Raw genomic sequence first — 15,678 nt, forward strand, 5'->3', positions numbered from 1 at the left:
GTGGTCGCCGGCGAGACCAGGTGTATCGGAGGGACCCGGCGAGGGGCACCGTTCAGCTGCAGGAGGCTGAGGGGAGCCTCGGCTGAGTAAAAGTCATTTTTTTCCTAAGACTTAAGTATCCCTTTAACACATGTGGAAGTATAGTACATAACCAAAAAGTGTGAAACAACTGAAAATATGTAATATTCTAGGTTCTTCAAAGTAGCCACCTTTTGCTTTGATCACTGCTATTGCACACTCTTGGCATTCTCTTGATGAGCTTCAAGAGGTAGTCACCTGAAATGGTCTTCCAACAGTCTTGAAGGAGTTCCCAGAGATGCTTTGCACTTGTTGGCCCTTTTGCCTTCACTCTGCGGTCCAGCTCACCCCAAACCATCTCGATTGGGTTTAGGTCTGGTGACTGTGGAGGCCAGGTCATCTGGCGCAGCACTCCATCACTTTCCTTCCTGGTCAAATAGCCCTTACACAGCCTGGAGGTGTGTTTGGGGTCATTGTTCCTGTTGAAAAATAAATGATGGTCCCTCTACACGCAAACCGGATGGAATAGCATGCGGCTGCAAGATGCTGTGGTAGCCATGCTGATTCAGTATGCCTTTAATTTTGAATAAATTCCCAACAGTGTCACCAGCAAAGCACCCTCACACCATCACACCTCCTCCTCCATGCTTCACGGTGGGAACCAGGCATGTAGAGACCGTCCGTTCACCTTTTCTGCGTTGCACAAAGAGTGGTTATAACCAAAAATCTCAAATTTGGATTCATCAGACCAAAGCACAGATTTCCACTGGTCTAATGTCCATTCCTTGTGTTCTTTAGTCCAAATAAGTCTGTTCTGCTTGTTGCCTATCCTTTGCAGTGGTTTCCTAGCAGATATTCTACCATGAAGACCTGATTCACACAGTCTTCTCTTAACAGTTGTTCTAGAGATGTGTCTGCTGCTAGAACTCTGTGTGGCATTGACCTGGTCTCTAAACTGAGCTGCTGTTAACCTGCGATTTCTGAGGCTGGTGACTCGGATGAATTTATCCTCCACAGCAGAGGTGACTCTTGGTCTTCCTTCTTCCTGGGGCGGTCCGCATGTGAGCCAGTTTCTTTGTAGTGTTTGATGGTTTTTGAGACTGCACTTGGGGACACTTTCAAAGTTTTCCCAATTTTTCAGACTGACTGACCTTCATTTCTTAAAGTAATGATGGCCAATCGTTTTTCTTTACTTCGATGCTTTTTTCTGGCCATAATACAAATTCTAACAGTCTATTCAGTAGGACTATCAGCTGTGTATCCACCTGACTTCTCCACAATGCAACTGATGGTCCCAACCCCATTTATAAGGCAAGAAATCCCCCTTATAAAACCTGACCGGGAACACCTGTGAAGTGAAAACCATTTCAGGTGACTACCTCTTGAAGCTCATCAAGAGAATGCCAAGAGTGTGCAAAGCAGTAATCAAAGCAAAAGGTGGGCTACTTTGAAGGAACCTAGAATATGACATATTTTCAGATGTTTCACGCTTTTTGGTTATGTAGTATACTTCCACAAGTGGCGGGCAAGCGGCAGGGCGGCTATCTCCGCGTTCCAGCCGGCGGCCTCTGCCGCGCAGCAACATGTCACTGGTTCGCTCTGGTCCTTCTAGTACACACAGCTGGGAGAGCGCCAGGCGACAGGACCTTTATGCTAGCAGAAGGGGAATCAGCTGATCCCAGCTAGGCTCCGGATTGGCTGAGTGGCCACACACACACGCACACACAATAATAATATATATATATATATAATATAATATACACACATACACATATATATTATATATGTATATATATATATATAATATATATATATATATATATATATATATATATACACACATACACATATATATTATATATGTATATATATATATATATATATATATATATATATATATATATATATATATATACACACATACATATACATACATACATACAGGATCTTCTCAAAAAATTAGCATATTGTAATAAAGGTTCATTATTTTCTGTAATGTACTGATAAACATTAGACTTTCAGATATTTTAGATTCATTATACACAACTGAAGTAGTTCAAGCCTTTTATTGTTTTAATATTGATGATTTTGGCATACAGCTCACGAAAACCCAAATTTCCTATCTCAAAAAATTTGCATATTTCATCCGACCAATAAAAGAAAAGTGTTTTTAAAACAAAAAAAAGGTCAAATAATCAAATAATTATGTTCAGTTATGCACTCACTACTTGGTCAGGAATCCTTTTGCAGAAATGACTGCTTCAATGTGGCGTGGCATGGAGGCAATCAGCCTGTGGCACTGCTCAGGTGTTATGGAGGCCCAGGATGCTTTCGATAGCAGCCTTAAGCTCATCCAGAGTGTTGGGTCTTGCGTCTCTCAACTTTCTCTTCCCAATATCCTACAGATTCTCTATGGGGTTCAGGTCAGGAGAGTTGGCAGGCCAATTGAGCACAGTAATACCATGGTCCGTAAACCATTTACCAGTGGTTTTGGCACTGTGAGCAGGTGCCAGGTCGTGCTGAAAAATGAAATCATCTCCATAAAGCGTTTCCAATCCAAGAGAAAAAGTAGCATGCTTAAGGATTTGTAGCATGTCAAAAACCAACTCACCGCGGCTGGGAATTGAACCCAGGTCTCAGTGTGTGGTAGGCAACTGACTTATCCGCTATACCACCAACAACACTACATGCGGAAGCCAGCCTAGCATGTACCATTATGATCAATCCATGAGAAAAATTAGGTGCTTAAGGATTTGTAGCTAGGCATGGCCTTGCCTTTTGTGTTGTGTTCAACAGTTGTCCGAAGAGAACCCCAGATAGACAGGTAGATTCATATCTCTCTCTCTCTCTCTCTCTCTCTCTCTCTCTGTCTCTCTAGTAGGGATGGTCACCGCTTTCCGCGGAATTGTATTTTCCGGAATTTTTAGACAAATTGCTAATTCCGTTCCGTTTGGTCGGAGCGGAATTGCTTTTTCAATCTGGCGGAATTCCGAAAATGCCTGTGAAATTCTGCCGGTATCCGTTGATAGTTTTAAGCTGAAAATTCAGTTCAATGGCATCAAGCCCTAGAGAGAGAGAGAGAGAGAGAGAGCTCATTTTTCTCTTGGGTATATCACAATGGTACATGCTAATGGTACATGGTTGCAACCACACTCCCTATATAAGCAGAGCCCCCTCGCACATCTACACAGAGGCGCTCACTTCTGCATTTAGACCCATTGAGGTAAGTCACGCTTGCTGAGGTGTTGAATTTTACTATATCAATTTTGACTGTTAGCGATTCTTCTTGCAAGTAAGATCTAGGGCCATAAAATAGTACTATATGTTATACTTACTAAACTGACTATCCTTTAATCTAGAAGCTGATGAACTTTAGCATATCAATCGACAACTATGGATATTTATTAACTTTTGTGTACACTTTGCATTCTTTTGGATATTTTATTATCAATTAGATGCAATTTTTAGACATAGAGCGAGTTTTACTACACTGCGACCATAAATGTTACAATTGTATCATGTCTTCTCATGTTTTTAAACTGCGCCTTTATTTTAAGCTATTTCTTTGGGTCATTATGTTTGTATATATTTCTGTTTGTTTTATAGTTATACTCCTGTTTGGCTGATGGTAGCAGGACCACACCTGCGAAACGCGTTGCACTAAGTGGAGTTGAATAAAAAATATTTGTATTGATTTATTGTGACTCAATTGAGTTTTATATTTTCGAGGGAGGTAAGTCCACCTGAACATCCCCCTCTTTTAGACGGTTTTTAAACGGTTTTATTCTACTCTGGCGCCTCTGTACACCAAGCCTTATTGTAAACTTTTTTCATGTTATTATAGGGTGTTGTGTGTAGAATTCTGAGGGAAAAAATAAATGTAATCCATTTTAGAATAAGGCTGTAACATAACAAATTGTGAAAAAGTGATGCACTGTGAATAATGTCCGAATGCACTGTACACCCAGGTTCTATTTTCACCAGTGAGCCATTTACATAGAATTTGTATAGTTTGCTCAAATCAATTATTTCTAGTGCATGCTGCTTTAATGATATTTATGTGCCTCTTTGTATTCATTTATTTATGCATTTATCCACTTCTGCTGTTCAGTAGGATTTTGATATCTATGCATATATGTCTATATCTACCATATATACCGGCATGTGAAGGTAAAGGAACAGTATCAAACCAAGTGTTCTAAAATAATGTACAAATCATGTCTAAATAGCTGTGTAAAAATGTTCCTACTTATGTTAAATATCAGAGGCAAAAGCTTTAATTCATTGTGTGTAGGATTTAGCTCTATTGGGACAAATCATTCTCAAAAGGGGTGTCTGCTTCAATGCACAGCCAGTGTTGGTTTTTTGCATATCAAACTATAGAGTATTTTTCTCTGAAAGCAAAAACAAGTATGAAAAGCTGTGGTGTCACAGAAAAGTACAAATGTTTATAACAAGTTACATTTCTTCTGCTCTCTTCACACACTTTAGTCAGAGACACAGGACTTTCTCTCACACACAGGGTTAACAGGTGCACTTGTGAGGTAATTCCCTCTCCCCTCATGGCTCACTCTGCCGTCAGATTAGAAAAGACTGTTCAGTTTAGAGTGAAAGGAATTTGATACAGTAAACAAAAGAGATAAGCAACTGAACTATATACACCAGGCTTTCTCACCAAGGTTTCCCAGGAGCCCCCGGGTTCTTTGAGTACCCTGCAGGGTTCCCTGGCACTTTCTCCCATCGTGTGTGTGGGGGGGAGGGGGGTTTATAATAGAGCACATTATAATAGGGGGTACTGTAAAAAAAACACTAACTTGGGGGGCAGAATAAGAATTAGCACATTAATAAAAAGCACTAGGATAAGGAGACATTATAATGAGGAGCAGTGTAATAGCGGGTAGTAAAATAAACAGCCACACCTACTTTTAAAGACCATGCTTCCTGCAAAATAAATGCAATGGTCCCTTGAGATCCAAAAATTATTTGCAGGGATTCCTTGGGATCCAAAAAGTATTTACAGGGTTCCTCCAGGGTAATAAGGTTGAGAAAGTTGGTATACATTATTTACTAGCACTTCAAGAACTCTCTCAATCCCAGGGTAACAATCATGTTAATCCATAATGTTCCTTTAAATTGCATTTGCTAATACCGTGTATGCTTCAGCCACTTTCAGTTTTGTTGGCTCTTTGTAACAGACTTAATTATTCCATTGCAATGTTTTTTTTTTTCCATTCACTGTTACACTACATTTCCCATAGTGCCTTGTGCCGTTCCCCACCCGACTCATATGAGCCTATCAGTGGCTGAGTGTGTAAAGCACTATAGCCCCCCATATTCCTCTATGGTCCAGCCACATGACTCCATTCGGCCTATCGGCAATCACTAATGCATTCCTATGGTATGAGCACTAGTTTGCATGATCTTTGGGCGAAACCAGACTATTTCCAAATTAGGTGAAGATATTCTATATATGCCCACTTTTAGCTTACTTTCTAGTGACCTGTGATGATGGCATAGAGCTGAATCTGGTCAGGACTAGAGAGTGGGCATCTCAAAAATGTTTCACCTATTGTTATACTGGCACTTGTAGTGCCTCAAGGCGATTTAATTTTTCTCAGTCCCTGTTGCACAGGACCCACAATGTGAGTTTAGTTTTTATGATTTGATTTACTCAATAAATAGCTTCTGCTTCTGAGTACAGGTTGTCTGCATGAAATTTCTACAAATATTTTCAGCAAATGAAATAATGTTTTTATGCTAGCAATGAGGCTTGCTCTGGAAATAAGGAGTACATTAACTATAATGTATATTTTGCTGTGGGTACTCTTAAAAAGGTCTAGTAAAACTGATTTGTTTTTTTCTTACGTGAAAATAAAAACACTGATTTTATATATAGGTTACGGCCAGAAACCCGAAGTCTGCCCAGTTATGCATCTTACTTCACTTATGCAAAGTGGCAAGCTACTGCAGCTTATGTGGAAACAAGCTTTATTCAACTTACATTTTTGGACTTTGGCTGTCCAGAACCGGAAATGACAAGACCTGGCCTAACAAGTCCTGAATAAAAGCGAACTGCACAAGTTTCAGCTGTGACATCTGCATTACCCGGCTTCTGCCCTTTGCCTCCTCTCATATCTCTCTCCAGTGAGGAAATATACAGGCCAGCCTGCCTAGAGCACCTGTACTCTCAGCCTGTGTTGCTGGTATTCGTTGCTAAAACACTGGGTGCAATATTTATGAGGAGAAACCACACTCACTAAGGAGAGAGAGTACAGGCGCATTAGATGGGTCCCCTCATATCTTTTTCTCCCTGGAGACACACATGAGAGGAAGACACAGGGGGCAAGAGGCAGGGGGAGAAGATAGATATTACAGATGCTGCTGAACTTGTTTTCTCAACCTCTCCTGCCACACTGCACAAAAGCCTTTCTTCAGGACCTGGCCAGCTGGGCTCTGTCAGGTCGAATTCTGGCTGGCCAAAGTCTGAAAAGAAGTGTTTCTCGCATTGGTCCCATTAGTTGGCCACTTCGGGTAATTGCCGGCCGGATCCCAAAGGGGCCAACTTAGGGATCTGGCCTTAAATAGAACCTCAATCTTTAGCACACAAAGTAAGAAATTAATTTGTACTCCAAAAAAGAACTACAGTACTCAAGTGAAGTTTCAGTTAATTTCATAAATATATTGAACTTCAAATTTACCAACCTAGACCTCGAGAAGCAACATCCGTAGCAATCAGAATTGGAGCCTTTCCTGTCCGAAATTCTAAGAGAGAATAATAATAATAACAAAAAAAAAAAAAAGAAGTCAAACATTCCATAAAAGCTCTAACAACGGCTACTGGTAAAAACACACGGACACTGGGAGCCCGTTCTGGTGTAATATTGCCTGGTATTAACCACTTGAGGACCACAGCCTTTCTACCCCTTAAGGACCAGACACTTTTTTTCCATTCAGACCACTGCAGCTTTCACGGTTTATTGCTCAGTCATACAACCCAACATCTAAATGAATTTTACCTCCTTTTCTTGTCACTAATACAGCTTTCTTTTGGTGCCATTTGATTGCTGCTGTGATTTTTACTTTTTATTATAGACATGAATTTTGTCAAAAAATTGTTATTTTTTACTTTCTGTGCTGACATTTTTCAAATAAAGTAAAATTTCTATATACATTTTGTCCTAATTTATTGTGCTACATGTCTTTGATAAAAAAAAAAAAAACATTCAGTGTGTATTTATTGGTGTAGGTAAAAGTTATAGCGTTTACAAACTATGGCGTAAAAAGTGAATTTTCCCATTTTGAAGCATCTCTGACTTTTCTGACCACCTGTCATGTTTCATGAGGTGCTAGAATTCCAGGATAGTATAAATACCCCCCAAATGACCCCATTTTGGAAAGAAGACATCCCAAAGTATTCTCTAAGAGGCATGGTGAGTTCATAGAAGATTTTATTTTTTGTCACAAGTTAGCGAAAAATGACACTTTGTGACAAAAAAAAAAAGTTTCAATTTTTTTGTGACAAAAAAAAAATTGAAATCTGCCGTGGACTCACCATGCCCCTCTCTGAATACCTTGAAGTGTCTACTTTTGGGGTGTGTTTACGGTCCTGGCATTTTGGGGGTGCTAAATTGTAAGCACCCCTGTAAAGCCTAAAGGTGCTCATTGGACTTTGGGCCACTTAGTGCCACTTGTGACAAAAAATTAAATCCTCTATGAACTCACCATACTCCTAACAGAATACCTTGGGGTGTCTTCTTTCTAAAATGGGGTCATTTGTGGGGTTCCTATACTGCCCTGGCATTTTAGGGGCCCTAAACCATGAGGAGTAGTCTTGAAACCAAATGTCTCAAAATGACTCTTGAAATCCTAAAGGTACTCATTGGACTTTGGGCCCCTTAGCGCAGTTAGGGTGCAAAAAAGTGCCACACATGGTATTGCCATACTCACAGTATACGGAGACACGCTGGGGGAGCGAGCATTACATTCACTGTTGCAAGCGTGGATAAAGTAAGTTATTACCTTTGGCAAAGGTAATAACTTACTTTATCCACGCTTGCAACAGTGAATGTAATGCTCGCTCCCCCAGCGTGTCTCCGTATACTGTACTGTCAAGGGGGCGCGGCCTCACATGCACTGCTCGCAGTGATGTGAGCGCGCCCGACATACGCTTGGGCAGCATTACGGAATCTGTACGCTGCGGGAGGCGGGCTGAAGGCTGCGCAGTCGCACTAAGGGCAAAGCGTACTGCGCAGCCGCGGCTCAAGGCGGCGGCCATCTTACTGGTGGAAGCCATGCGACCCGTTCAGTGGGGTCGGGCCGAGCCATGGGGGAAAGAAAAAGGCAGCAATTACGGCGGTACGGTGCGGAGGACGCGCTGGACGTCCTCCGTGGATTCAGATATTTAAAAGGTATAGTGTAATTTTCTTCTTTTTGGCCTCGGAAGTCATTTAAGCGGAAGAACCCAATGTCTGCCAGTCACCCCCCTGCCCGGCGTCTGACAGCTGGCTTGGTGGAGCGGTTAGCTCGCCAGCAGTTACCATACCAGCTGGTGGACCCTGAGGCCTTCCGTAAATTTGTGGCCATTGGGACACCGCAGTGGCAGATACCAGGCCGCAATTTCTCTAAAAAGGCGATACCCAAACTGTACCGTGAAGTTGAGAGGCAAGTGGTGTCATCTCTGGCACACAGCGTTGGGTCAAGGGTCCACCTGACCACGGATGCCTGGTCTGCCAAGCACGGTCAGGGCCGCTACATTACTTACACAGCCCTTTGGGTCAACCTGGTGACCGATAACAAGCAGGGAGTACATGGCTGTGCAGCGGACCAACTTGTGACACCTCCACGGCTTGCAGGCAGGCCTCCTGCCACCTCCTCTCCATTATCGTCCTCCTCCTTGGTCAACTCTACTGGTGCTGCGATCTCCTCTCCTGCTACACAGCCCCATCTCCCCAGGGCCTATGCTGCATGCCAGATATGACGGTGTCACGCCATCTTAGACATGTCTTGCCTCAAAGAGTCACACTGGACCAGCTCTTCTGGCTGCTCTTAACAAACAGGTGCATCAGTGGCTTACCCCGCTCCAGCTGGAGATCGGCAACGTGGTGTGTGACAATGGCAGCGATTTCATTTCCGAATTGAATTTGGGAAAGCTGACACATGTACCCTGCATGGCACATGTGCTGAATCTAGTCATTCAAAGATTTGTGTCAAAGTACCCAGGCTTAGAAGACGTCCTGAAGCAGGCCAGGAAGTTGTGCGGGCATTTCAGGTGGTCATGGCACGCTTTGCGGACATTCAGCGAAGAAACTACTTGCCGGTGAGACGCTTGATATGTGATAGCCTGACTCGCTGGAATTGGATCCAACTTTGTGCAGATGGAGTCTCATGCTGTCCAGCCTGTTGAGGGACCCCCGTATAAAAAAAAAACCTCAAGGGTAATGAGCTGTACTGGGTGGCCACGCTACTAGACCCTCGGTATAGGCACAAAGTGGCGGACATGTTACCAACTCACCAGAAGGCAGAAAGGATGCAGCACATGCAGAACAAGCTAGCAACTATGCTTTACAATGCGTTTAACCTCCCTGGCGGTAAGCCCGTGCTGAGCACGGGCTATGCCGCCGGAAGGCACCGCTCAGGCCCCGCTGGGCCGATTTGCATAATTTTTTCTTTGCTACACGCAGCTAGCACTTTGCTAGCTGCGTGTGCATGACGATCGCCGCCGCTACCCGCCGATCCGCCGCGCGCCCCCCCCCCGTGCGCTGCCTGGCCAATCATAACTGGTTGGGCCACCCTTAGCAGCAATAACTGCAATCAAGCGTTTGCGATAACTTGCAACAAGTCTTTTACAGCGTTCTGGAGGAATTTTGGCCCACTCATCTTTGTAGAATTGTTGTAATTCAGCTTTATTTGGGGGTTTTCTAGCATGAACCGCCTTTTTAAGGTCATACCACAACATCTCAATAGGATTCAGGTCAGGACTTTGACTAGGCCACTCCAAAGTCTTCATTTTGTTTTCCTTCAGCCATTTGATTGTGATTTGCTGGTATGTTTTGGGTCATTGTCCTGCTGCAGCACCCAAGATCGCTTCAGCTTGAGTTGACGAACAGATGGCCGGACATTCTCCTACAGGATTTTTTGGTAGACAGTAGAATTCATGGTTCCATCTATCACAGCAAGCCTTCCAGGTCCTGAAGCAGCAAAACAACCCCAGACCATCACACTACCACCACCATATGTTACTGTTGGTATGATGTTCTTTTGCTGAAATGCTGTGCTACTTCTACGCCAGATGTAACGGGATACGCACCTTCCAAAAAGTGCAACTTTTGTCTCGTCGGTCCACAAGGTATTTTCCCAAAAGTCTTGGCAATCATTGAGTTGTTTTTAGCAAAATTGAGACAAGCCTTAATGTTCTTTTTGCTTAAAAGTGGTTTGCGCCTTGGATATCTGCCATGCAGGCCGTTTTTGCCCAGTCTCTTTCTTATGATGGAGTCGTGAACACTGACCTTAACTGAGGCAAGTGAGGCCTGCAGTTCTTTAGATGTTGTCCTGGGGTCTTTTGTGGCCTCTCGGATGAGTTTTCTCTGCGCTCTTGGGGTAATTTTGGTCGGCCGGCCACTCCTGGGAAGGTTCATCACTGTTCCATGTTTTTGCCATTTGTGGATAATGGCTCTCACTGTGGTTCGCTGGAGTCCCAAAGCTTTAAAAATGGCTTTATAACCTTTACCAGACTGATAGATCTCAATTACTTTTGTTCTCATTTGTTCCTGAATTTCTTTGGATCTTGGCATGATGTCTAGCTTTTGAGGTGCTTTTGGTCTACTTCTCTGTGTCAGATAGCTCCTATTTAAGTGATTTCTTGATTGAAACAGGTGTGGCAATAATCAGGCCTGGGGGTGACTACATAAATATAACTCAGGTGTGATAAACCACAGTTAAGTTATTTTTTAACAAAGGGGGGCAATCACTTTTTCACACAGGGCCATGTAGATTTGGAGATTTTTTTTTCTCACTAAATAAAAAAAACCATCATTTAAAACTGCATTTTGTGTTCAATTACGTTATCTTTGACTAATAGTTAACGGTTTTTGATGAGCAGAAACATTTAAGTGTGACAAACATGCAAAAGAATAAGAAATCAGGAACGGGGCAAATAGTTTTTCACACCACTGTATATATGTGTGTGTATATATATATATATATATATATATATTTGTGATATTTTCAGGTTTAATTATACTATTTACAGCTGCATGCGGTTTTTTAGATATATACAGATCGGCTATGGTGCGCCGTTTGGAGTGCACAGAAGTCCGACAAGGGGCTGTGCGGACTGACGTCATTGTACACAGTGCCGCTCTGCCTCTGCCTCACCTGGCCATGTAATCCCGTGATAGGGCAGCAGCGCATTATAGGGCTCCTGACATCCTCTAGCTCAGCCTCCACAGAAGCAGCCGCACGCTGCGAACAGGCAAGGCGTCTCCCTCCTTCTCCCTACATGCAGCTGTAACATTATTTTGGTAAGCACCTGTACACTTTTCTTCAGCAGTTATTATGCATACCATTCTCTGATTGTTCAGCACTTTAGCCATATTTGCACAGCCCGCGTTTTTAGCACATCTTTGCATGCATTGGTATTTATTCATTTATTAGCACATTGCACTTTTTTTCACTGGTTCAACACTAGATATGCTCGGTCATTTTTGCATGAATTGTTTTTGAGGGTTGTGCAATACAAGCATTTTTGCACAAAGATTAGTGATTCCGATTTATTTCTATACACATATTTTTGTCACTTTGTTGTTCTGCTGCTGCAGGGATTTCCAATTACATTTGGATTAAGGAGGTTTTAATTAATTGTTTTTAACGTATTTTGTGTTGGATAAGTCCTTAATAAATTACATATGGTTGCATCATACTGGGATGTGATGAGTTGCATTTATCATTATAAATGTCTTCAGATAGGGCATCTTTTCTTGTGGTGTTTAGACCCTTGAAACATCTTTTCCATCACTTTTGTGGCCAGAAACACTGTTTGTAGTTTTTAAAGTTCGCCTGCCCATTGAAGTCTATTGCGGTTCGCCGGTTCACAGACTTTTGTGGAAGCTGGCGTCCGCGAACCCAAAATCTGAGGTTCGAGCCATCTCTACTGGCTTACTGAAAAGGAAGAGCAGAGATTCGAACCCTGGTCTCCTGTGTCAGAGGCAGAGCCCTTAAAGGACACACCCGAGGAAAATAATAAAAAAAAAAAAAATCAAGATCGGCTTCCTCCTACCCCCGGCAGCCGATTTGTCCCTCGCCACAGCTCTGGTGTCACGGGGTCCCTCCGTTGCAGATGCCGACATCACCAGGTCAGATTCTTCTGCGTGTGCGCAAGTGCGTGGCCGTGCCACTCGCGGTCACAATCCAGTGGCTGGGAGCATTCTGAGCAGGCACACTAGTTCTGCGCAAAACACTCCAGGCCATGTGAGCACAAACGTGAGCACGCTTGCGCAGGCACAGAAGATGCTGACCTGGCGAAGTCAGCATCTGCAACAGAGGGGACCCCAAGACACCACAGCTGCGGCGAGGGATATATTGGCTGCCAGGGGATGGAGGAAGCCCTGGGTTAGTAGATCTTGATTTTTTTTTCTTCTGACCTTCCCTTTAACCAGTACACTATCCAACCACTGGGGACAAGTTCTAACTTACCTAGGGCTTCTTTCAGCCCCCTGTAGCATTACAGGTCCCTTGGTTTCCTCCCAGTCCTCTCTGTTGTGCCCCTCTGAAAAATCACCAACTGTACATGCACAGCCTAGGCCAGGCATGGGCAAACTTGGCCCTCCAACTGTTAAGGAACTACAAGTCCCACAATGCATTGCAGGAGTCTCACAGCCACAGTCATGACTCATAAAGGCAAATACATTGTGGGGCTTGTAGTTCCGCAACAGCTGGAGGGCCGAGTTTGCCCATGCCTGGCCTAGGCCATGCATTCAGGTCTTTTAGGTCTTTACAAACTACGCATGTGAGAATACTCCTGACCACAGAAGTGTGCCCAGTGCCATGCATGTGCTGTAGTCCGAGACTGGTCCACTCAGCGAGGTTCACAGGTAATTAAGTACTTATTTCACCATCTCAGATTTTCTAACTATCAGCACACTAGTGTACCAAATCCCTATTGTTTTATCAAATAGCAAAATAGACCCCATCATGGATCATCAGTCACAAGACGTGTGCCTGGGTTTTAGCGGCATAAATAGATTTTTTTCTGCGCCCGAGTGGACAAAAGACATATCTGTTTGCAAGAAAATTGGCGTTGTTCAAAACATTTGAAACAGATGAGGCAAAAACAAAAACAAAACAAAAACAAAACAGTAGCAGCACCTAGCAAATTAAGAAACATAAGTTTATTTTGCCCCTCAATCGTCCAGTTTCCACATATTTACACATTTGTGAACAAGGTGACCCGCAATCTGTGGAAGTTGGAATGGGTCACGTACAAATCCTCTATGAAAGACAATTTATCAAGCACTAAACGTCAAGTGCTCAATGGACTACAACAGAATAAAGAAATTGTAATCAAAACATGCTGACAAGGGCAGTAACATTATCATGGGGAAGACCATGTAAAGTATAAAGAAATATGTTTAAAGATGTTGAATAATCATGAACATTACAGGGTTTCGAAAAGTAACCCACTGTCACACTACAGGAAGGCGTTACAGAATCTTTTGCAGGATGGTCTCACACAGGGAGCTCTTCACAAAAAGTCTAGCAAGCATCCCGATTATGGCAGCATTTTATGCCCTCCCCAAAATACATAAGGGGGTGAACCCCCCTCCCAGGGAGACAGACAGTACTGGTTAGAGCTAATCTCACTGATCAATACAGCCAGTATGTAGAACGCTTCCTTAGGCCTTTTGTGGAGGCCCTTTGATCTTACCTTCGAGATACAAAGGGTGTCCTGGTGCGATTACAGGATTTGGAGCTGACTGACAACACCTTCTTGGCAAGCCTGAAACAGATCTCACCAAAGTGGTCAATGACCTTGCCTTAGCTAAAGCTGAAGGCAAATACTCCTTTCTCCTTCACCTTGAACTTTCAGCAGCTTTTCACACAGTGGGGGACATTTATCAAGAGTTTGAGACAAAACATTAGTAGGTTTTTAGAAATCCATGCAGAACTGTCTCAGACATCCTAAGAAATCACAAAATAGTGCAATTCCTGTTAGGAATAGGAGGAGTTAGGAAGGCCTCTCAGGTAGTGTAGGTGTGAGGGGAATTGCTGTTGCTGAGGTTACCAATACATCTGCTGTATTGCATCAATGCCCAGCACTGGAAGGGTTAAGCACAGAACTGCTTCACAGGAATCAGCAGGGGGAGGAGCACTTCACAAATCATGTCTAGTCTGCACTGCTGCATCTGTAGAACTGCTATTAAGCACTTCTTAATCTGCAGCAGTTTAGGAATGGATTTGCACTTTTCTTAACTATAGCGGCAGCTCTAGAAATCCACGCTAAACTGCTGCTATTACGTAGGATTTAGGAATCTTATCATGCATAACAGTTCCTCTGCTGTTTAGAACTGTTTAAAGCGGTATTGTCACCATAAAAATCAAATTTCAACAGCAACTGGTCTGAGTGTATTGTGATAAAGATGCTAATCCTGCATTCAAAACTTGCAAAACTTTTTCTGCTGTTATGGTTTGGAGTTATCACATACTTTAGAAGCACTGGCCCTTTAGTAGTCAGTGCCAAACAGTTGAATGCTGGGGGTTATTTTTATCTATAATATATTCCTCCTCTTCCATTTATTTCCCTGCCTAGCCTATCTAAAACATGATCCTCTGCTCACTTTTGTTTACAAGCAATGTTGAGGTGACTCTGCGATTAGAGGAGGAGAAAAAAAAAAAAAAAAGACAGCGCAGTTCCTAGTATACACCTCAGTGGGAGTGTCTGAAGACTCTGGGAGGAGGGCAGCTAATGAATAAACAATGAGCAAGAGACTTGGGGGGGGGGGGGGGGGAGAGGGGGAAACAGGAGTCAGGGACGATATGATGTCAGTGTTAGCTTAGCAAGATGGCCACTGCGTAGAATAGGATTTTCTGCTTTTCCTTTATAAAATGCACAGGAATCATTATTTGGATAGCACAATACATCTGTTATGTAAGTAGAGCTATTTTTTATCTACTTATATATGTGTTTTATATTTCTAGGTTAGCATGGGTGTCGCTTGTTCTTTAAGAAGAAAAAATTGTCGGTAATGCTTTGATGAATCTGTCCCTCTGGACCATCCCCTACTCCTCCAGTCCACGGGCATTCATGACCTCACACCCTGGCCTGGCTCTCATCCTACCTCTCCAACCGCACCTTCATGACCTCCTTCAATGAGTCCTCATCTACCCCCAATCACCTCTTGGTAGGAGTCCCCAAAGGCTTGGTTCTTGGCCCCCTACTGTTCTCCCTATACACATCCTCCATTTGCAAGGTTATCTCTTCCATGAATTTTAACTGTATGCAGATGACACCCAGATCTCCCTCCACACCCCTGACCTATCCACTACTACCATGGACAAGGTCTCCTCCTGCCTATCAGCCATCTCCTCCTGGATGTCCGCTAGATTGTTAAAACTGAACCTGTTCTTCCTACCCGGCCATCCCTGACCCTCCCAGATGTGAATGTC

The 15,678-nt window shown here is 43.2% G+C and overlaps 1 long non-coding RNA gene across 1 annotated transcript in view; it reads right to left on the reverse strand.

The window, feature by feature from the left end:
- Positions 1-2,114: 2,114 nt before the first annotated feature.
- The window catches only part of LOC137543897 (uncharacterized), a 42,298-nt gene continuing 28,734 nt past the window's right edge, over positions 2,115-15,678 (reverse strand). Inside the window, exons 2-3 of the long non-coding RNA XR_011025656.1 lie at positions 6,721-6,780; positions 2,115-3,083 (exon numbers count right to left, since the gene is read on the reverse strand). This is a non-coding gene — a long non-coding RNA (uncharacterized lncRNA). The remainder of the gene's footprint in view (positions 3,084-6,720; positions 6,781-15,678) is intronic.

The sequence above is a fragment of the Hyperolius riggenbachi genome, unplaced genomic scaffold (genome assembly GCF_040937935.1).
Source record: "Hyperolius riggenbachi isolate aHypRig1 unplaced genomic scaffold, aHypRig1.pri scaffold_340, whole genome shotgun sequence".
Taxonomy (NCBI): domain Eukaryota; kingdom Metazoa; phylum Chordata; class Amphibia; order Anura; family Hyperoliidae; genus Hyperolius; species Hyperolius riggenbachi.